Here is a 22,567-nt window from a genome sequence, read left to right as displayed (position 1 = left end):
AGCAAAGGTCGTCGGGACCGGGAGTCGAACCCGCGAAGTCCGCGCCGAGGACTAAAGCCTCCAAGCGTGGGGCGTGCTAACCCCCTGCGCCACCACAGCACGCCCCTTTTTTTAAAGATTTTATTGGCTATAGTGACCTTTATTTGACAGAGAATTGATAGGAAAGAGGGTAATGAGAGAAGGGGGAAGACATGCGGCAAAGGTCGCCAGGCAGGGAATCGAACCTGCGACAGCCGCGTCGACGACTAAGGCCTCTATATGTGGGTTGTGCTTAACCCCTGCGCCACCACAGCACGCCCCAATGACATTTTTAAAACTTACACGACTGGTGTGACATTATATTTCTGCTTTCATTCTTAACTATGTCAGTTTCGGACCTATAAATGAGAAAACTTCTCTCTGTCACAAAACATGGATTGGAAGAAAAATTCAATTCAAAAATACTTTATTGATCCAAATTACATAATCAGCTTCAGAAAAATACTTTGCAAAAACATTTGAAACAAACAAACAAAAAAACAGAAAAATATGTTAATTTAAAAAAAATATCTAATTCTGAATAACATCCAGGTTTTTAAATAACTTTTTCCCTTTTGTTTCTATTTAGTCTTCATATCCAGAGCTGTTTTGGTCAAAAGCTCGTACTTTCAAATAAAACTGAATTCTGCACTGAACCTGAAGCCTCACATCCTTCTTGCTGTGGCAAAAAAAAACCCTTACAAAAACCAGCATCTCATCGTTGTACCTGCATGTAATTAGAGCCACACAAAGTAATTGGGTGACACGCGTGTGCTGCCTTACATAACATTTAAACACAAAAAAACGAGAACTCGTTTTTTTGTGTGGGTTGTTTGTCCTTGAAACAACCCACTTGTCACTGCTTATAAAAGTTTCAATTTAGAAACTAAACGAGTCAAAAAACAAATAAATAAATCTGTTGCACAAAGATATGGATTTTCCTCTGGGAAATTGAAAAATGTGTAATCCACGAAGGAAAAAGAGCGTTCTCTGGGTAACATTTCTACCCAACCTTTCAGTGAATCAGTTGAAGCTAAGGGTCGAAGGTCAACATCAGGATACTTCTTCAGTGTGACTGGCTTGTGTTAGTTCTTAAGATGTGAATTTTGTATTGATGTAACTACAAATTAATTAACACTTACTAAAAAAAATAAATTTCTTTTAATCCTGTTCTCCAGTTTGTGCTTTGATCAGTCATGAAGTTCTATTAAAAATGTGGGCGTTCCTTTAATATATAATGTTTCCACAAATGATTATGGTAAAAAAAAAAATGACAGCAGAAATAACAGATTGAAAGAAGAACATTTTATTAAACTCAAGAGTTACAGCAGTGATACATTTTGTGTCGTGGAGCATTAATAATAAAAACAACAACAAATAGAAAACAAATCTGCCTTCTAACTATTTATTCTGACATTTTGTTTTGGCTCTTGAATAATCAGAATCTCGTCTCCAGCCAGGCACCAGAAATCTCGCTGTCCGCTTCTCGAGTCATTGATGTTTTGACAGCAGAGTCGAGCTAAGGAAACAGAAGAACAAACTTGAGAAACGCAAAGTCCAACGCACGTTATTAAATGCTGAAACTTTTCTGAGATGTCTCAGCAGCTTCAGTTTCTGCTCACCTACCTGTTACATCCAGAGTAATGGTGTCAGCTGAGGTCCATCTCCCCAGCGGTCGGTCTGCCTCAAACCTGTCACAACGGGGGGGAATTTAATGAGAATTGTTTACTGCACTGTATGTGTAAAAGTGTTGTAGCGTTGCTCACTGTAAATCAACTTTTTGCACATTAAAATTTGTTTCTTTTATTTGCTTATATGATCTAACAGGAAGGAAAACCAAGGTTTCAATTCTTGAATAATTAAGAAAATAATCTCAACTATAGAAAAGTTAAGGTTGTAAAAAATGTATTTAGTACCAACAGATGGTGTGTAAACCTGGGGCCACTGGATCGTCTACCTTTTTTGGCAGGCAGAGTATTTTCGTTTCAGTCCTCAGTCCTCTCTGTCTTCTCTCGCCTGATTGGTCCAGTGATGCTGGGGAATCATCACATGATCAGACACACATTCCTTAATCTCTGTCTAAATGACAGATTATTGAAAGAGATTTTCTGATCAAAGTCATCATCATGTCCTCACCTTTCCCACAAGCTGTTACAACCAGTAGATCAGCAGGTGGAGCAGGTCTTCTGCTTTAATTGTTGGTCAACTCCAGTCATCACATGAGTTCACAGAGAAATGAAATAAAGAGAGAAGATAAAGTGAAGGAGGAAAATATGCATGGACAGCAGACAGTTTCTAACTTTCAGTTCAGCTCTCCGCAGCTATATTTGAAATGATTAATCATGTTGTGTAGATATAAATGTTCTTACTTTTTTTAGTCAACTGGGTTCTCTTATCTTCCTCCACCTGACTGGTGGTGTTGAAGGAGGAGGATTACAGGCGGAGCTGGTCTTCTGCTTTAATTGTTGGTCAACTCATGTCATGTGACATGAGTTGATGTAGAAATGAAATCCAGAGAAAAGACAACAGGGTTAACAAATAGAATATACGTGGACAGAAGGAAGAACAATTTGAAATTTGACCTCAATTTCTTCCATATTTAAAATGAAAATAAGTTTCTTACTTTTTTTGTCAACTGGGTTCTCTTATCTTCCTCCACCTGACTGGTGGTGCTGAAGGTGGAGGATTACAGGCGGAGGAGATCCAACCTGGGACGACCAGAGAATCAGAGATCTGAGAAGTCTGAACCCGAACCAGAGACTAGTTTGGTATTTTTTTAATGTCTATTCATCTTCTGTGATTTTGCTGTGTTGCAACACATGAACATGCTGTTAGCCATATAAACTATTTGTTTCATGAGATTAATAGTTTATCTACATAAAACTTTACTCCACATGCTCTCCATTTCCTTTCCTCCGATCCTGTTCTCTAGTGTCTCTCTGAATAAAAACTTTTAATTAAATCCTTCAATCATAAATTCTGTCTATGTTCTCCTTTGTCTTCTAATTTCTTATTGTCCTGATGCTTTAATTTGGTTTCTAATACAACATGTTGTCAGGCAAGCATTCCTTACTTAATGTAAACTTTAACTCTACATGGTTGAACAGTTTCTAAATTACTAATAGTGAATTTCTATTTCTACTTTTATTTAGTAAAGCTGATGGTCCCCACCACCAGCAGGAGGCAAGCAGTATCATGTGAATGTGGAAAAACGTACGAGCAGCGTGAAAAACAAGGGGTCCAGAAGGACAGGAACCACATGGACGACGACGAAAGGATCCAGCGATGAGCAGCTAAAACCTGAAAGATTAAAAACTTGGAGACTGGATTAGTGGAGGAACAGGATAGAACAATTTACTATATCGGAGAGCACAGCGTGGGGAAGAACCGCTATTTCACCCTGAAACATGGGGGAGTTGAGAAGAAATCGCAAAGATGAAGAAACCTCCGGTGCAAGGCGCTACCTAAGGCTTCCTCAGACCTGCCAGGATCCTCACCATCTAAAATGCTACATCTAGCAGCGGGATAAAGAACAGCCCCGGTGCAAGGCGCTACGTAAGGCTTCCACGGGCTTGCTAGAAACCCATTGGCTTTAATTTTAAAAAACCCCAAAAAACAGAGAAATGATGATGTCCTAATGTGACTTCCCAAATAGGTCTTCAGTTTTTACGGATCCCAATCTAATCAGAGTCACTTAAAACGTAGCGAGGTCTAAACCACACGTGTCTGGAACTCGCTCTTGCTGTCGTTCCACCAGATGTTGAAGGTGTTGGTTCCTCTTCTTTGTCCTTTTCAGTCTCCATCCGGAAACGGAAGTCAGGGGATGACAAAGTTGGATTTTCACGGTGTGTTGATGGTGAAGGACTGACGTCAGGGGATGAAAGAAAAGGATCCTCTTGCATCGTCCCTCGTAAGGGACTGTGGATAGGGGATAACAAAACAGGAAGTTTACGCACCATTCTATATGAGGGACTGAGGACAGGGGATGACAGACCAGGATCCTCACACGCTGTCCTTGGTGAGGGACTGTGGATAGGGGATAACAAAACAGGAAGTTTACTGCGCCATTCTATACGAGGGACTGAGGACGGGGGATGACAGACCAGGATCCCCACACGACGTCCTTGGTGAGGGACTGTGGATAGGGGATAACAAAACAGGAAGTTTACGCGCCATTCTATATGAGGGACTGAGGACAGGGGATGACAGACCAGGATCCTCACACGCTGTCCTTGGTGAGGGACTGTGGATAGGGGATAACAAAACAGGAAGTTTACGCGCCATTCTATATGAGGGACTGAGGACAGGGGATGACAGACCAGGATCCCCACACGACGTCTTGGTGAGGGACTGGGATAGGGGATAACAAAACAGGAAGTTTACGCGCCATTCTATATGAGGGACTGAGGACAGGGGATGACAGACCAGGATCCCCACGCTGTCCTTGGTGAGGGACTGTGGATAGGGGATAACAAAACAGGAAGTTTACGCGCCATTCTATATGAGGGACTGAGGACAGGGGATGACAGACCAGGATCCCCACACGACGTCCTTGGTGAGGGACTGAGGACAGGGGATGAGAGACCAGGATCCTCACACGACGTCCTTGGTGAGGGACTGAGGACAGGGGATGAGAGACCAGGATCTCACACGACGTCCTTGGTGAGGGACTGAGGACAGGGGATGAGAGACCAGGATCCTCACACGACTGTCCTGGTGAGGGACTGAGGACAGGGGATAACAGAATAGGATCTTCATGGTCTGTCTTTCGGTATGGAATGAACAGAGGGGTTGACGGAATGGGCTCGTCCTCCCATTCTTTACCATATCTCCATGCCATCCTTCTGCCGATACTTTGAAGGACCTCGTCCCAAATGGGATCTTCATTATACCACTGTGCCGTCTTGGCTGGGAGCTCCTCTTTAGCAACAGTGTCTCTAGTCCTCTTGGCTGGGGGCTCCTCTTCAGCAACACTGTCCCTGGTCCTCTTGGAGGGGAGCACATATTCAGTTTGATTCTCCCTGATCCTCTTGGCAGAGGGCTCCTGTCCAGCATCATCACTATTCCTGGTCCTCTTGGCTGGGAGTTTCACTTCAGTAACGCTGGCCCTGGTCTTCTTGGCAGAGGGCTCCTGTCTAGCATCATCACTATTCCTGGTCCTCTTGGCTGGGAGTTTCACTTCAGTAACACTGTCCCTGGTCTTCTTGGCAGGGAGCTCCTTTTCAGCAAGAGTGTCCTTACTCCTCTTGGCTGGGGGCTCCTCTTTAGCAACAGTGTCCCTGGTCCTCTTTCCGTTTATGCCAGTCACAGATGTCGCATGAGTCACGTCCTCTTTCGAACCTACCTGATCACTAGGCTTTGATGGTGTGTCATCCTCCTTCGCATCATTCACCTTCTTTGGAATTCTAATGGCGCGGCAAAAAGTCACTAAATTTCTCCAACCTGCCAGAGGTTGTGGCGGGGCACTGACAGAACTGGAGTCCTCTGGATGCAAAATGGGCTCTTCTGGTTTGTCAAGTTCAGATGTGACTTCAAAGCTGGAAGGAAGCGCTGTACCAAAACTAGGCTTTGATGGTGGGTCATCCTCCTTCACATCATCCAACTTCTTTGCCGTTCTCTTGGCACGGCCGGAAGTACAAGAAGCCACTAAATTTCTCCAACCTGCCAGAGGTTGTGGCGAGGCACTGATAGGAGTGGAGTCCTCTGGACACAAAATGGGCTCTTCTGGTTTGTCAAGTCCACATGTGAATTTAAAGCTGGAAGGAAGCACTGTACCAAAACTAAGCTTTGATGGTGGGTCGTGTTCCGTCGCAGAATCCACCTTCTGTGTAGTGCTCCTGGCGCGGCCGGAAGTCAAAGAAGCCCCGTCCTCTTCCAAACCTACCTGATGATGTTGCGAGGTACCGATAGGTCTGGGGTTCTCTGGACGCAAAATGGGCTCTTCCTGTTTGTCAAGTCCAGATGCGAATTCAAGTGAAGTACAGGGAGCCTTGTCTTCTTGAGGCTTCTGAGCTACCCCGATGTCTTGTTTGTATTTGAAATTTTGGGGAAGAATCTCAAGCAGCTGTGACGCAGCACTGGCACGGTCCACTGTTGAACTACTCTTAGCGGCGCCCCGCTGAACAACCGTCGAATTGTGATGTTTCAATGACTGTTGAAGCTTTCCTACAATGACCTTGACAAAACAAAGTCGGGACTTAAAGTCATCCTGGTCTTCGTTATCAGCCTCGTCGTCACTTGAGCTGGTAGAAGAGTTACCACTAGAGCTAGTAGAAGAACTACAACTAGAGCCGGCAGTACCGGCATTACCTACCTCGTCTTCCTCGGCTTCATTTGACCACAACTTACCGTGATCCTTACCATTATCTGGATGTCCCTCCAACATTGGGGATCCATCTGCTGGAAGCGCCATGGTATGGGCTGTGAAGGAAAGAAACAAAGCAAAAAAAGCTACAATTCAGTATCCAGACCTTCACAAAAGTCCAAAGCAATGTTTAGAGACAACACTGAAATACCAACAATACAATAACCCAGGTTTGTGAATGTGTTTGTTTTTCTTGAATATATTTAATGAACAATATTATTGCTATGCCATTGTGTATGATTATACAATAAGGACGGGAATTAAGAGATAAAACAAATATAGTTTATCGTTAGTCACAAACAACAGCAAAAAATACAATTTTACATAAAAACCACAACAATAAACTCTAAAACTCAATGATCAAACATGTATGGACCATCGTCACTCAGACAAACGAACTTGCAGCTTCACCTTGGTACCAATCAGTCATTAGAGACAACAAATCAAATTTAGACTTATTGGTAATTCACCCCTAACCATAAACTCTTAAACATTTGGAAACATAAATTAAAGAGCTATAAAGTGTGTTTAGGATGTCTTAATAGCTAATGAAACACCTGTAATCTAATATTATTCCATTAGTGTGAATAAAATAAAACTGCAACAAGTTACTCAGTTTACCCTTATATAACAACCCATCCTCACAAATCTTTGATGCTCAGGTACAATTTATCATTCTTAACAATAGCCAGGGATAAGATATGTTATCCATTCATAATTATTACACTTAAATCACTGCTTACACAATTTTAATATTTAAAAGTATCAAAGTTTAAAAATATATGTTTCTAATAGCATTTGTAAATTACCAAAATGTTAATTGTAGTAAATCAAACTAAATTCCTTTGAGCTCCACAATTTTTCACAATCACAAAGACAGCTAGTCTGACACCCCATCAGTACTACCTTCATACTCCCACATATAGCCAACAGCAGAAATGTACACCTGTAAAATTAATTAAGTTTAAAGATTGGGGATCTAAATAAACAGGCCGACATAAGTAGCCCTTCCTCCGTTTCCAGGGGTTCCCTCCTACAAAAATAATATTGCTTATTTTTTTAGAAATCCATATCCAGTGTTAAAATGGCCATTATATTTTGTCTGGAGATAAAATAATTAAAATAATAATCTGCATCCCTTATGTGTGCATGATGCCTCAAAGTCTTATTATCACATGTTAATATTACTCCAAATGGGTCAGTTATGGTTGAAGGTAGTGTTATGAAATTCATTACATCAGTCTGAAGATCATGGCTGCACACAACCCAGCAAGAAACTCAGATGAATGTTCACACAATTATATTTCTCCAAATGCTTCTTTCAATATTACCATCTCCATGGAGACAAAAACATCAACAAAATGGATTCTCTAAAAGTAATCCTCTCAAACTACAATAAAATGTTTTCCAATCACCACACCACTATTAATATTGCCGACTCTTTCTGAAAACGTAATCAGCGTGAAAATATATTACAGCTCCAAATATGCAAATGACCAACACAGCATTTCATAAACAACTAATTATTCAAAACTCCTCTTTCTTAGAAAAATAAAACTAAACAATAATAAGTTTAAACCTAAACTACTTAGAAATAGTTCAGGAGAAATATATATCTAAAAACTTTTCTAATATTCAAGCATTAAGGTTTTATTTCAAGCAACGTATCCAAGGAGACCAAATGTGTTTTTGAGGCATTTTCTGAAACCTGGTCCAGGCACTGACTTCTTATTCCAAAGATCTGAATAAATCAAAACCGATCTTCTAAAACCAGAAGTAACTTTTTAAACCAGATAAGCAGTGTTAAACCCCCACATTCTCACCAAAAATGTTAAGTAACGAAGTAATCACAACTGGATTCACTGAAACCGAGATCAATGTGTTTCTAATGAATTTTAACATTCACTGTTAACATTCAACTAACTTCTGAAAATGATACGTCACTAAAATGCAATGGAGCAAAACACTGGTTTTCCTGGTCTTAAGTAATTACAATAAACTAAATAATTTAGTTACTTTGTGAAATCAACAGGCACACATTGATTGTTCTTTAAAGACTTTTTCTAAGAATAAAGTTGTGTGTTATTGTTTAATCAATGTATCCATGGAGACGACAAACATTTTTCAAAAAGCTGGTTCCAAACCTTCTTTCAAACCAAAACAACTCCAGTCAGCATTACTGACATCTTCCAGAATTTCAAATAACCAGCATATAAATCACAAAACAAATTCAATTAACTCACAAATACGTTGCACCCCAAAAATGCTAATTATATTTTCCTAGACAGAGTTGTAGTTTCCAAAAATGAACATCAAAGCTGACTTTAACCAACTCAAATAATGTTTTTTTTCTTTTAAATTTAGTTCACCATGTAATAAAACTAAACGCATATATTAAAGTCTATCATTAGATAGTAGGAGGCACACGTTTGAAAAGTGTTTCTTAATTTTTTATTGAAGTCATTTTAAATAATGTCACCAATGTATCCATGGAAACTAAATATGTTTTTCTGGGCTTTTTTTAAAAAAATGAAAAAGAACCATCCAGTTTACCAAAAATTGGACACCAAAGTCATCAAAACTGATTTTTTACAAAGAAATCATAATTTTGTTTGTTAAAATCAAACACACACACACACACACACTTATAATGCTTATTACTGGGGCGACAGTGGTAGGAGTTTGCCCTGCAATGGTCCGCCTCTGTCGTTGTGTCCTTGAGCAAGACACTTCTCCCACCTTTAGCTGGAGTTTATTGTTGGCATGACATAACATCGGTGGGTACAATCCATTAGCTTATTATCTTCAGTGTGTGAACGTGTGCATGAATGGAAATTTTATGTAAAGCGTCTTCGAGTGTCCTAATAAGCCGCTAGTCTGATGTGATTACCATGGAAACCACGTGTGTTTGTCCGGGCATTTTTCAAAAAATTGGACAGAAATCTTACCGTTTGTTTTTTTTCCCCAAACAAGCACAACAGTTTTCTCAAACACCAGTGTTAATATCCCAGACATTTATCCACAAATGTCAATAAGCTAACACATAAGTCACAAAACTATTTAAATTAACTCACAAATTTGTTTCACCCCACAAATGCAAGAGACCTATTAAAGCTATATATTTCAAAGAAGTCATCAAAATTTCAAAGAATTGGACACCAAAGTCAGCAAACCTGATACTCTTAGATTAAATATCACCATTGTTGTTTTTTCAAATCAATTCATGTTTCCTGGCTATGCAAAAAAATTACAATACAAATCAGATCAACATGTCCCTTTCTTGAAAGAAATAATTAAATTAAACAATTAAAATATAGGCTATTATGAAAGTAAATTCTATTTTTTTGAATGTTTTTTCAAAAATAATATTAAATATTTAACGTATTTCATTTATCGTATCCATGGAAACGGAATGTTTATCATGGCATTTTTCAAAAAATAACGGTCAAAAACCAAGATCATTTTCGAGACATTTAATTTAACTAATTTGACTATAATTAAGTAAAATACATATATTTATTAACTCACTACACCACAGTTTAACATTCCTGACATTTCCAGCGAAATTCAGTTCAGAAAAAGGCTCATTAGTTAAGAACATCTATGCTAGCAAAGAATGCTACTTGTCTTTTTTTTCTACAGAAGTCAGTATTTCTTTAAAACACACACAAACACAAAATAAACTAAACAAGTCACTAATATCTTAGTAATAATTTGCTTTCGTTTATTAAAAATAATAGAAGAATGATTTTAACCTTCCAGCTGGTCACCCTGTTGGTCCTCCTCCTCCTCCTTCTTCTTCTTCTTCTGGTCAGGAACCGTCTGTCGCAGGTTTGTTATCCACGGGCTTCTTCAGCAAGTGCGTATTTCAGCAAGTGCTTCTTTAGCAAGTTTTGCACAGCAGACTTTTCAACAAGCTCAAACCTTCCGAGGCTGTAAAGGCTCCTTCAGGCGTCTCTCTCAAAAGTCCCGTCGCAAAGGGGAAAGAACTCAGAAGGTCAGCGTCATTTATAGGCTTGAGGACGCTAACGTCGTTTCCATGACATTCATTGACGAACGCACGCACTGGCGCGTGAGAGAACTTGGACCACAAATAACGCAGATAATACAAGTATCGCGTTATCTTGTTTATCACTCCGTATGCTGCCACCTACTGGCCAACTAGTGTAATGACTTAAATTTTTTTTTTTTTTTCTCCAAAGAGTTTTTGCTGCGCTAGTGGCTCGTATTTTTTCTACAGTAGGCAGACAGGAAGGAGGGTGAGGAGAGGGGGGAAGACATGCAGCAAAGGTCGTCGGGACCGGGAGTCGAACCCGCGAAGTCCGCGCCGAGGACTAAAGCCTCCAAGCGTGGGGCGTGCTAACCCCCTGCGCCACCACAGCACGCCCCTTTTTTTAAAGATTTTATTGGCTATAGTGACCTTTATTTGACAGAGAATTGATAGGAAAGAGGGTAATGAGAGAAGGGGGAAGACATGCGGCAAAGGTCGCCAGGCAGGGAATCGAACCTGCGACAGCCGCGTCGACGACTAAGGCCTCTATATGTGGGTTGTGCTTAACCCCTGCGCCACCACAGCACGCCCCAATGACATTTTTAAAACTTACACGACTGGTGTGACATTATATTTCTGCTTTCATTCTTAACTATGTCAGTTTCGGACCTATAAATGAGAAAACTTCTCTCTGTCACAAAACATGGATTGGAAGAAAAATTCAATTCAAAAATACTTTATTGATCCAAATTACATAATCAGCTTCAGAAAAATACTTTGCAAAAACATTTGAAACAAACAAACAAAAAAACAGAAAAATATGTTAATTTAAAAAAAATATCTAATTCTGAATAACATCCAGGTTTTTAAATAACTTTTTCCCTTTTGTTTCTATTTAGTCTTCATATCCAGAGCTGTTTTGGTCAAAAGCTCGTACTTTCAAATAAAACTGAATTCTGCACTGAACCTGAAGCCTCACATCCTTCTTGCTGTGGCAAAAAAAAACCCTTACAAAAACCAGCATCTCATCGTTGTACCTGCATGTAATTAGAGCCACACAAAGTAATTGGGTGACACGCGTGTGCTGCCTTACATAACATTTAAACACAAAAAAACGAGAACTCGTTTTTTTGTGTGGGTTGTTTGTCCTTGAAACAACCCACTTGTCACTGCTTATAAAAGTTTCAATTTAGAAACTAAACGAGTCAAAAAACAAATAAATAAATCTGTTGCACAAAGATATGGATTTTCCTCTGGGAAATTGAAAAATGTGTAATCCACGAAGGAAAAAGAGCGTTCTCTGGGTAACATTTCTACCCAACCTTTCAGTGAATCAGTTGAAGCTAAGGGTCGAAGGTCAACATCAGGATACTTCTTCAGTGTGACTGGCTTGTGTTAGTTCTTAAGATGTGAATTTTGTATTGATGTAACTACAAATTAATTAACACTTACTAAAAAAAATAAATTTCTTTTAATCCTGTTCTCCAGTTTGTGCTTTGATCAGTCATGAAGTTCTATTAAAAATGTGGGCGTTCCTTTAATATATAATGTTTCCACAAATGATTATGGTAAAAAAAAAAATGACAGCAGAAATAACAGATTGAAAGAAGAACATTTTATTAAACTCAAGAGTTACAGCAGTGATACATTTTGTGTCGTGGAGCATTAATAATAAAAACAACAACAAATAGAAAACAAATCTGCCTTCTAACTATTTATTCTGACATTTTGTTTTGGCTCTTGAATAATCAGAATCTCGTCTCCAGCCAGGCACCAGAAATCTCGCTGTCCGCTTCTCGAGTCATTGATGTTTTGACAGCAGAGTCGAGCTAAGGAAACAGAAGAACAAACTTGAGAAACGCAAAGTCCAACGCACGTTATTAAATGCTGAAACTTTTCTGAGATGTCTCAGCAGCTTCAGTTTCTGCTCACCTACCTGTTACATCCAGAGTAATGGTGTCAGCTGAGGTCCATCTCCCCAGCGGTCGGTCTGCCTCAAACCTGTCACAACGGGGGGGAATTTAATGAGAATTGTTTACTGCACTGTATGTATAAAAGTGTTGTAGCGTTGCTCACTGTAAATCAACTTTTTGCACATTAAAATTTGTTTCTTTTATTTGCTTATATGATCTAACAGGAAGGAAAACCAAGGTTTCAATTCTTGAATAATTAAGAAAATAATCTCAACTATAGAAAAGTTAAGGTTGTAAAAAATGTATTTAGTACCAACAGATGGTGTGTAAACCTGGGGCCACTGGATCGTCTACCTTTTTTGGCAGGCAGAGTATTTTCGTTTCAGTCCTCAGTCCTCTCTGTCTTCTCTCGCCTGATTGGTCCAGTGATGCTGGGGAAGTCATCACATGATCAGACACACATTCCTTAATCTCTGTCTAAATGACAGATTATTGAAAGAGATTTTCTGATCAAAGTCATCATCATGTCCTCACCTTTCCCACAAGCTGTTACAACCAGTAGATCAGCAGGTGGAGCAGGTCTTCTGCTTTAATTGTTGGTCAACTCCAGTCATCACATGAGTTCACAGAGAAATGAAATAAAGAGAGAAGATAAAGTGAAGGAGGAAAATATGCATGGACAGCAGACAGTTTCTAACTTTCAGTTCAGCTCTCCGCAGCTATATTTGAAATGATTAATCATGTTGTGTAGATATAAATGTTCTTACTTTTTTTAGTCAACTGGGTTCTCTTATCTTCCTCCACCTGACTGGTGGTGTTGAAGGAGGAGGATTACAGGCGGAGCTGGTCTTCTGCTTTAATTGTTGGTCAACTCATGTCATGTGACATGAGTTGATGTAGAAATGAAATCCAGAGAAAAGACAACAGGGTTAACAAATAGAATATACATGGACAGAAGGAAGAACAATTTTGAAATTTGACCTCAATTTCTTCCATATTTAAAATGAAAATAAGTTTCTTACTTTTTTTGTCAACTGGGTTCTCTTATCTTCCTCCACCTGACTGGTGGTGCTGAAGGTGGAGGATTACAGGCGGAGGAGATCCAACCTGGGACGACCAGAGAATCAGAGATCTGAGAAGTCTGAACCCGAACCAGAGACTAGTTTGGTATTTTTTTAATGTCTATTCATCTTCTGTGATTTTGCTGTGTTGCAACACATGAACATGCTGTTAGCCATATAAACTATTTGTTTCATGAGATTAATAGTTTATCTACATAAAACTTTACTCCACATGCTCTCCATTTCCTTTCCTCCGATCCTGTTCTCTAGTGTCTCTCTGAATAAAAACTTTTAATTAAATCCTTCAATCATAAATTCTGTCTATGTTCTCCTTTGTCTTCTAATTTCTTATTGTCCTGATGCTTTAATTTGGTTTCTAATACAACATGTTGTCAGGCAAGCATTCCTTACTTAATGTAAACTTTAACTCTACATGGTTGAACAGTTTCTAAATTACTAATAGTGAATTTCTATTTCTACTTTTATTTAGTAAAGCTGATGGTCCCCACCACCAGCAGGAGGCAAGCAGTATCATGTGAATGTGGAAAAACGTACGAGCAGCGTGAAAAACAAGGGGTCCAGAAGGACAGGAACCACATGGACGACGACGAAAGGATCCAGCGATGAGCAGCTAAAACCTGAAAGATTAAAAACTTGGAGACTGGATTAGTGGAGGAACAGGATAGAACAATTTACTATATCGGAGAGCACAGCGTGGGGAAGAACCGCTATTTCACCCTGAAACATGGGGGAGTTGAGAAGAAATCGCAAAGATGAAGAAACCTCCGGTGCAAGGCGCTACCTAAGGCTTCCTCAGACCTGCCAGGATCCTCACCATCTAAAATGCTACATCTAGCAGCGGGATAAAGAACAGCCCCGGTGCAAGGCGCTACGTAAGGCTTCCACGGGCTTGCTAGAAACCCATTGGCTTTAATTTTAAAAAAACCCCAAAAAACAGAGAAATGATGATGTCCTAATGTGACTTCCCAAATAGGTCTTCAGTTTTTACGGATCCCAATCTAATCAGAGTCACTTAAAACGTAGCGAGGTCTAAACCACACGTGTCTGGAACTCGCTCTTGCTGTCGTTCCACCAGATGTTGAAGGTGTTGGTTCCTCTTCTTTGTCCTTTTCAGTCTCCATCCGGAAACGGAAGTCAGGGGATGACAAAGTTGGATTTTCACGGTGTGTTGATGGTGAAGGACTGACGTCAGGGGATGAAAGAAAAGGATCCTCTTGCATCGTCCCTCGTAAGGGACTGTGGATAGGGGATAACAAAACAGGAAGTTTACGCACCATTCTATATGAGGGACTGAGGACAGGGGATGACAGACCAGGATCCTCACACGCTGTCCTTGGTGAGGGACTGTGGATAGGGGATAACAAAACAGGAAGTTTACGCGCCATTCTATACGAGGGACTGAGGACGGGGGATGACAGACCAGGATCCCCACACGACGTCCTTGGTGAGGGACTGTGGATAGGGGATAACAAAACAGGAAGTTTACGCGCCATTCTATATGAGGGACTGAGGACAGGGGATGACAGACCAGGATCCTCACACGCTGTCCTTGGTGAGGGACTGTGGATAGGGGATAACAAAACAGGAAGTTTACGCGCCATTCTATACGAGGGACTGAGGACGGGGGATGACAGACCAGGATCCCCACACGACGTCCTTGGTGAGGGACTGTGGATAGGGGATAACAAAACAGGAAGTTTACGCGCCATTCTATATGAGGGACTGAGGACAGGGGATGACAGACCAGGATCCTCACACGCTGTCCTTGGTGAGGGACTGTGGATAGGGGATAACAAAACAGGAAGTTTACGCGCCATTCTATATGAGGGACTGAGGACAGGGGATGACAGACCAGGATCCCCACACGACGTCCTTGGTGAGGGACTGAGGATAGGGGATGACAGACCAGGATCCCCACACGACGTCCTTGGTGAGGGACTGAGGACAGGGGATGAGAGACCAGGATCCTCACACGACGTCCTTGGTGAGGGACTGAGGACAGGGGATGAGAGACCAGGATCCTCACACGACGTCCTTGGTGAGGGACTGAGGACAGGGGATGAGAGACCAGGATCCTCACACGACGTCCTTGGTGAGGGACTGAGGACAGGGGATAACAGAATAGGATCTTCATGGTCTGTCTTTCGGTATGGAATGAACAGAGGGGTTGACGGAATGGGCTCGTCCTCCCATTCTTTACCATATCTCCATGCCATCCTTCTGCCGATACTTTGAAGGACCTCGTCCCAAATGGGATCTTCATTATACCACTGTGCCGTCTTGGCTGGGAGCTCCTCTTTAGCAACAGTGTCTCTAGTCCTCTTGGCTGGGGGCTCCTCTTCAGCAACACTGTCCCTGGTCCTCTTGGAGGGGAGCACATATTCAGTTTGATTCTCCCTGATCCTCTTGGCAGAGGGCTCCTGTCCAGCATCATCACTATTCCTGGTCCTCTTGGCTGGGAGTTTCACTTCAGTAACGCTGGCCCTGGTCTTCTTGGCAGAGGGCTCCTGTCTAGCATCATCACTATTCCTGGTCCTCTTGGCTGGGAGTTTCACTTCAGTAACACTGTCCCTGGTCTTCTTGGCAGGGAGCTCCTTTTCAGCAAGAGTGTCCTTACTCCTCTTGGCTGGGGGCTCCTCTTTAGCAACAGTGTCCCTGGTCCTCTTTCCGTTTATGCCAGTCACAGATGTCGCATGAGTCACGTCCTCTTTCGAACCTACCTGATCACTAGGCTTTGATGGTGTGTCATCCTCCTTCGCATCATTCACCTTCTTTGGAATTCTAATGGCGCGGCAAAAAGTCACTAAATTTCTCCAACCTGCCAGAGGTTGTGGCGGGGCACTGACAGAACTGGAGTCCTCTGGATGCAAAATGGGCTCTTCTGGTTTGTCAAGTTCAGATGTGACTTCAAAGCTGGAAGGAAGCGCTGTACCAAAACTAGGCTTTGATGGTGGGTCATCCTCCTTCACATCATCCAACTTCTTTGCCGTTCTCTTGGCACGGCCGGAAGTACAAGAAGCCACTAAATTTCTCCAACCTGCCAGAGGTTGTGGCGAGGCACTGATAGGAGTGGAGTCCTCTGGACACAAAATGGGCTCTTCTGGTTTGTCAAGTCCACATGTGAATTTAAAGCTGGAAGGAAGCACTGTACCAAAACTAAGCTTTGATGGTGGGTCGTGTTCCTTCGCAGAATCCACCTTCTGTGTAGTGCTCCTGGCGCGGCCGGAAGTCAAAGAAGCCCCGTCCTCTTCCAAACCTACCTGATGATGTTGCGAGGTACCGATAGGTCTGGGGTTCTCTGGACACAAAATGGGCTCTTCCTGTTTGTCAAGTCCAGATGCGAATTCAAGTGAAGTACAGGGAGCCTTGTCTTCTTGAGGCTTCTGAGCTACCCCAATGTCTTGTTTGTATTTGAAATTTTGGGGAAGAATCTCAAGCAGCTGTGACGCAGCACTGGCACGGTCCACTGTTGAACTACTCTTAGCGGCGCCCCGCTGAACAACCGTCGAATTGTGATGTTTCAATGACTGTTGAAGCTTTCCTACAATGACCTTGACAAAACAAAGTCGGGACTTAAAGTCATCCTGGTCTTCGTTATCAGCCTCGTCGTCACTTGAGCTGGTAGAAGAGTTACCACTAGAGCTAGTAGAAGAACTACAACTAGAGCCGGCAGTACCGGCATTACCTACCTCGTCTTCCTCGGCTTCATTTGACCACAACTTACCGTGATCCTTACCATTATCTGGATGTCCCTCCAACATTGGGGATCCATCTGCTGGAAGCGCCATGGTATGGGCTGTGAAGGAAAGAAACAAAGCAAAAAAAGCTACAATTCAGTATCCAGACCTTCACAAAAGTCCAAAGCAATGTTTAGAGACAACACTGAAATACCAACAATACAATAACCCAGGTTTGTGAATGTGTTTGTTTTTCTTGAATATATTTAATGAACAATATTATTGCTATGCCATTGTGTATGATTATACAATAAGGACGGGAATTAAGAGATAAAACAAATATAGTTTATCGTTAGTCACAAACAACAGCAAAAAATACAATTTTACATAAAAACCACAACAATAAACTCTAAAACTCAATGATCAAACATGTATGGACCATCGTCACTCAGACAAACGAACTTGCAGCTTCACCTTGGTACCAATCAGTCATTAGAGACAACAAATCAAATTTAGACTTATTGGTAATTCACCCCTAACCATAAACTCTTAAACATTTGGAAACATAAATTAAAGAGCTATAAAGTGTGTTTAGGATGTCTTAATAGCTAATGAAACACCTGTAATCTAATATTATTCCATTAGTGTGAATAAAATAAAACTGCAACAAGTTACTCAGTTTACCCTTATATAACAACCCATCCTCACAAATCTTTGATGCTCAGGTACAATTTATCATTCTTAACAATAGCCAGGGATAAGATATGTTATCCATTCATAATTATTACACTTAAATCACTGCTTACACAATTTTAATATTTAAAAGTATCAAAGTTTAAAAATATATGTTTCTAATAGCATTTGTAAATTACCAAAATGTTAATTGTAGTAAATCAAACTAAATTCCTTTGAGCTCCACAATTTTTCACAATCACAAAGACAGCTAGTCTGACACCCCATCAGTACTACCTTCATACTCCCACATATAGCCAACAGCAGAAATGTACACCTGTAAAATTAATTAAGTTTAAAGATTGGGGATCTAAATAAACAGGCCGACATAAGTAGCCCTTCCTCCGTTTCCAGGGGTTCCCTCCTACAAAAATAATATTGCTTATTTTTTTAGAAATCCATATCCAGTGTTAAAATGGCCATTATATTTTGTCTGGAGATAAAATAATTAAAATAATAATCTGCATCCCTTATGTGTGCATGATGCCTCAAAGTCTTATTATCACATGTTAATATTACTCCAAATGGGTCAGTTATGGTTGAAGGTAGTGTTATGAAATTCATTACATCAGTCTGAAGATCATGGCTGCACACAACCCAGCAAGAAACTCAGATGAATGTTCACACAATTATATTTCTCCAAATGCTTCTTTCAATATTACCATCTCCATGGAGACAAAAACATCAACAAAATGGATTCTCTAAAAGTAATCCTCTCAAACTACAATAAAATGTTTTCCAATCACCACACCACTATTAATATTGCCGACTCTTTCTGAAAACGTAATCAGCGTGAAAATATATTACAGCTCCAAATATGCAAATGACCAACACAGCATTTCATAAACAACTAATTATTCAAAACTCCTCTTTCTTAGAAAAATAAAACTAAACAATAATAAGTTTAAACCTAAACTACTTAGAAATAGTTCAGGAGAAATATATATCTAAAAACTTTTCTAATATTCAAGCATTAAGGTTTTATTTCAAGCAACGTATCCAAGGAGACCAAATGTGTTTTTGAGGCATTTTCTGAAACCTGGTCCAGGCACTGACTTCTTATTCCAAAGATCTGAATAAATCAAAACCGATCTTCTAAAACCAGAAGTAACTTTTTAAACCACATAAGCAGTGTTAAACCCCCACATTCTCACCAAAAATGTTAAGTAACGAAGTAATCACAACTGGATTCACTGAAACCGAGATCAATGTGTTTCTAATGAATTTTAACATTCACTGTTAACATTCAACTAACTTCTGAAAATGATACGTCACTAAAATGCAATGGAGCAAAACACTGGTTTTCCTGGTCTTAAGTAATTACAATAAACTAAATAATTTAGTTACTTTGTGAAATCAACAGGCACACATTGATTGTTCTTTAAAGACTTTTTCTAAGAATAAAGTTGTGTGTTATTGTTTAATCAATGTATCCATGGAGACGACAAACATTTTTCAAAAAGCTGGTTCCAAACCTTCTTTCAAACCAAAACAACTCCAGTCAGCATTACTGACATTTTCCAGAATTTCAAATAACCAGCATATAAATCACAAAACAAATTCAATTAACTCACAAATACGTTGCACCCCAAAAATGCTAATTATATTTTCCTAGACAGAGTTGTAGTTTCCAAAAATGAACATCAAAGCTGACTTTAACCAACTCAAATAATGTTTTTTTTCTTTTAAATTTAGTTCACCATGTAATAAAACTAAACGCATATATTAAAGTCTATCATTAGATAGTAGGAGGCACACGTTTGAAAAGTGTTTCTTAATTTTTTATTGAAGTCATTTTAAATAATGTCACCAATGTATCCATGGAAACTAAATATGTTTTTCTGGGCTTTTTTTTAAAAAAATGAAAAAGAACCATCCAGTTTACCAAAAATTGGACACCAAAGTCATCAAAACTGATTTTTTACAAAGAAATCATAATTTTGTTTGTTAAAATCAAACACACACACACACACTTATAATGCTTATTACTGGGGCGACAGTGGTAGGAGTTTGCCCTGCAATGGTCCGCCTCTGTCGTTGTGTCCTTGAGCAAGACACTTCTCCCACCTTTAGCTGGAGTTTATTGTTGGCATGACATAACATCGGTGGGTACAATCCATTAGCTTATTATCTTCAGTGTGTGAACGTGTGCATGAATGGAAATTTTATGTAAAGCGTCTTCGAGTGTCCTAATAAGCCGCTAGTCTGATGTGATTACCATGGAAACCACGTGTGTTTGTCCGGGCATTTTTCAAAAAATTGGACAGAAATCTTACCGTTTGTTTTTTTTCCCCAAACAAGCACAACAGTTTTCTCAAACACCAGTGTTAATATCCCAGACATTTATCCACAAATGTCAATAAGCTAACACATAAGTCACAAAACTATTTAAATTAACTCACAAATTTGTTTCACCCCACAAATGCAAGAGACCTATTAAAGCTATATATTTCAAAGAAGTCATCAAAATTTCAAAGAATTGGACACCAAAGTCAGCAAACCTGATACTCTTAGATTAAATATCACCATTGTTGTTTTTTCAAATCAATTCATGTATCCTGGCTATGCAAAAAAATTACTAATACAAATCAGATCAACATGTCCCTTTCTTGAAAGAAATAATTAAATTAAACAATTAAAATATAGGCTATTATGAAAGTAAATTCTATTTTTTTGAATGTTTTTTCAAAAATAATATTAAATATTTAACGTATTTCATTTATCGTATCCATGGAAACGGAATGTTTATCATGGCATTTTTCAAAAAATAACGGTCAAAAACCAAGATCATTTTCGAGACATTTAATTTAACTAATTTGACTATAATTAAGTAAAATACATATATTTATTGACTCACTACACCACAGTTTAACATTCCTGACATTTCCAGCGAAATTCAGTTCAGAAAAAGGCTCATTAGTTAAGAACATCTATGCTAGCAAAGAATGCTACTTGTCTTTTTTTTCTACAGAAGTCAGTATTTCTTTAAAACACACACAAACACAAAATAAACTAAACAAGTCACTAATATCTTAGTAATAATTTGCTTTCGTTTATTAAAAATAATAGAAGAATGATTTTAACCTTCCAGCTGGTCACCCTGTTGGTCCTCCTCCTCCTCCTTCTTCTTCTTCTTCTGGTCAGGAACCGTCTGTCGCAGGTTTGTTATCCACGGGCTTCTTCAGCAAGTGCGTATTTCAGCAAGTGCTTCTTTAGCAAGTTTTGCACAGCAGACTTTTCAACAAGCTCAAACCTTCCGAGGCTGTAAAGGCTCCTTCAGGCGTCTCTCTCAAAAGTCCCGTCGCAAAGGGGAAAGAACTCAGAAGGTCAGCGTCATTTATAGGCTTGAGGACGCTAACGTCGTTTCCATGACATTCATTGACGAACGCACGCACTGGCGCGTGAGAGAACTTGGACCACAAATAACGCAGATAATACAAGTATCGCGTTATCTTGTTTATCACTCCGTATGCTGCCACCTACTGGCCAACTAGTGTAATGACTTAAATTTTTTTTTTTTTTCTCCAAAGAGTTTTTGCTGCGCTAGTGGCTCGTATTTTTTCTACAGTAGGCAGACAGGAAGGAGGGTGAGGAGAGGGGGGAAGACATGCAGCAAAGGTCGTCGGGACCGGGAGTCGAACCCGCGAAGTCCGCGCCGAGGACTAAAGCCTCCAAGCGTGGGGCGTGCTAACCCCCTGCGCCACCACAGCACGCCCCTTTTTTTAAAGATTTTATTGGCTATAGTGACCTTTATTTGACAGAGAATTGATAGGAAAGAGGGTAATGAGAGAAGGGGGAAGACATGCGGCAAAGGTCGCCAGGCAGGGAATCGAACCTGCGACAGCCGCGTCGACGACTAAGGCCTCTATATGTGGGTTGTGCTTAACCCCTGCGCCACCACAGCACGCCCCAATGACATTTTTAAAACTTACACGACTGGTGTGACATTATATTTCTGCTTTCATTCTTAACTATGTCAGTTTCGGACCTATAAATGAGAAAACTTCTCTCTGTCACAAAACATGGATTGGAAGAAAAATTCAATTCAAAAATACTTTATTGATCCAAATTACATAATCAGCTTCAGAAAAATACTTTGCAAAAACATTTGAAACAAACAAACAAAAAAACAGAAAAATATGTTAATTTAAAAAAAATATCTAATTCTGAATAACATCCAGGTTTTTAAATAACTTTTTCCCTTTTGTTTCTATTTAGTCTTCATATCCAGAGCTGTTTTGGTCAAAAGCTCGTACTTTCAAATAAAACTGAATTCTGCACTGAACCTGAAGCCTCACATCCTTCTTGCTGTGGCAAAAAAAAACCCTTACAAAAACCAGCATCTCATCGTTGTACCTGCATGTAATTAGAGCCACACAAAGTAATTGGGTGACACGCGTGTGCTGCCTTACATAACATTTAAACACAAAAAAACGAGAACTCGTTTTTTTGTGTGGGTTGTTTGTCCTTGAAACAACCCACTTGTCACTGCTTATAAAAGTTTCAATTTAGAAACTAAACGAGTCAAAAAACAAATAAATAAATCTGTTGCACAAAGATATGGATTTTCCTCTGGGAAATTGAAAAATGTGTAATCCACGAAGGAAAAAGAGCGTTCTCTGGGTAACATTTCTACCCAACCTTTCAGTGAATCAGTTGAAGCTAAGGGTCGAAGGTCAACATCAGGATACTTCTTCAGTGTGACTGGCTTGTGTTAGTTCTTAAGATGTGAATTTTGTATTGATGTAACTACAAATTAATTAACACTTACTAAAAAAAATAAATTTCTT

The 22,567-nt window shown here is 39.8% G+C and overlaps 2 long non-coding RNA genes across 8 annotated transcripts; both read right to left on the bottom strand.

The window, feature by feature from the left end:
* Positions 1–1,179: 1,179 nt before the first annotated feature.
* Positions 1,180–3,428, bottom strand: LOC116726833 (uncharacterized). Of its 4 annotated transcripts, none has more exons than XR_004340682.1 (4): positions 2,155–3,428; positions 1,935–2,052; positions 1,645–1,709; positions 1,180–1,537 (listed from the first exon to the last, which is right to left on the bottom strand). It is a non-coding gene; the product is annotated as an uncharacterized LOC116726833 (long non-coding RNA). The 4 variants fall into 4 exon arrangements; XR_004340683.1 differs by having other exon boundaries at positions 1,976–2,052; XR_004340680.1 differs by lacking the exon at positions 1,180–1,537 and having other exon boundaries at positions 1,562–1,709.
* An 8,416-nt stretch (positions 3,429–11,844) lies between these two features.
* Positions 11,845–14,095, bottom strand: LOC116726836 (uncharacterized). 4 transcript variants are annotated; one of them, XR_004340690.1, is made up of 4 exons: positions 12,821–14,095; positions 12,600–12,717; positions 12,310–12,374; positions 11,845–12,202 (listed from the first exon to the last, which is right to left on the bottom strand). It is a non-coding gene; the product is annotated as an uncharacterized LOC116726836 (long non-coding RNA). The 4 variants fall into 4 exon arrangements; XR_004340691.1 differs by having other exon boundaries at positions 12,641–12,717; XR_004340688.1 differs by lacking the exon at positions 11,845–12,202 and having other exon boundaries at positions 12,227–12,374.
* Between the last annotated feature and the right edge of the window lie 8,472 nt (positions 14,096–22,567).

This window comes from Xiphophorus hellerii, chromosome 10 (genome assembly GCF_003331165.1).
Source record: "Xiphophorus hellerii strain 12219 chromosome 10, Xiphophorus_hellerii-4.1, whole genome shotgun sequence".
NCBI classification, from domain to species: Eukaryota; Metazoa; Chordata; class Actinopteri; order Cyprinodontiformes; family Poeciliidae; genus Xiphophorus; species Xiphophorus hellerii.
Note: the sequence above shows the minus strand (reverse complement) of the source record. Positions and strands in the feature narration are given on the sequence as shown.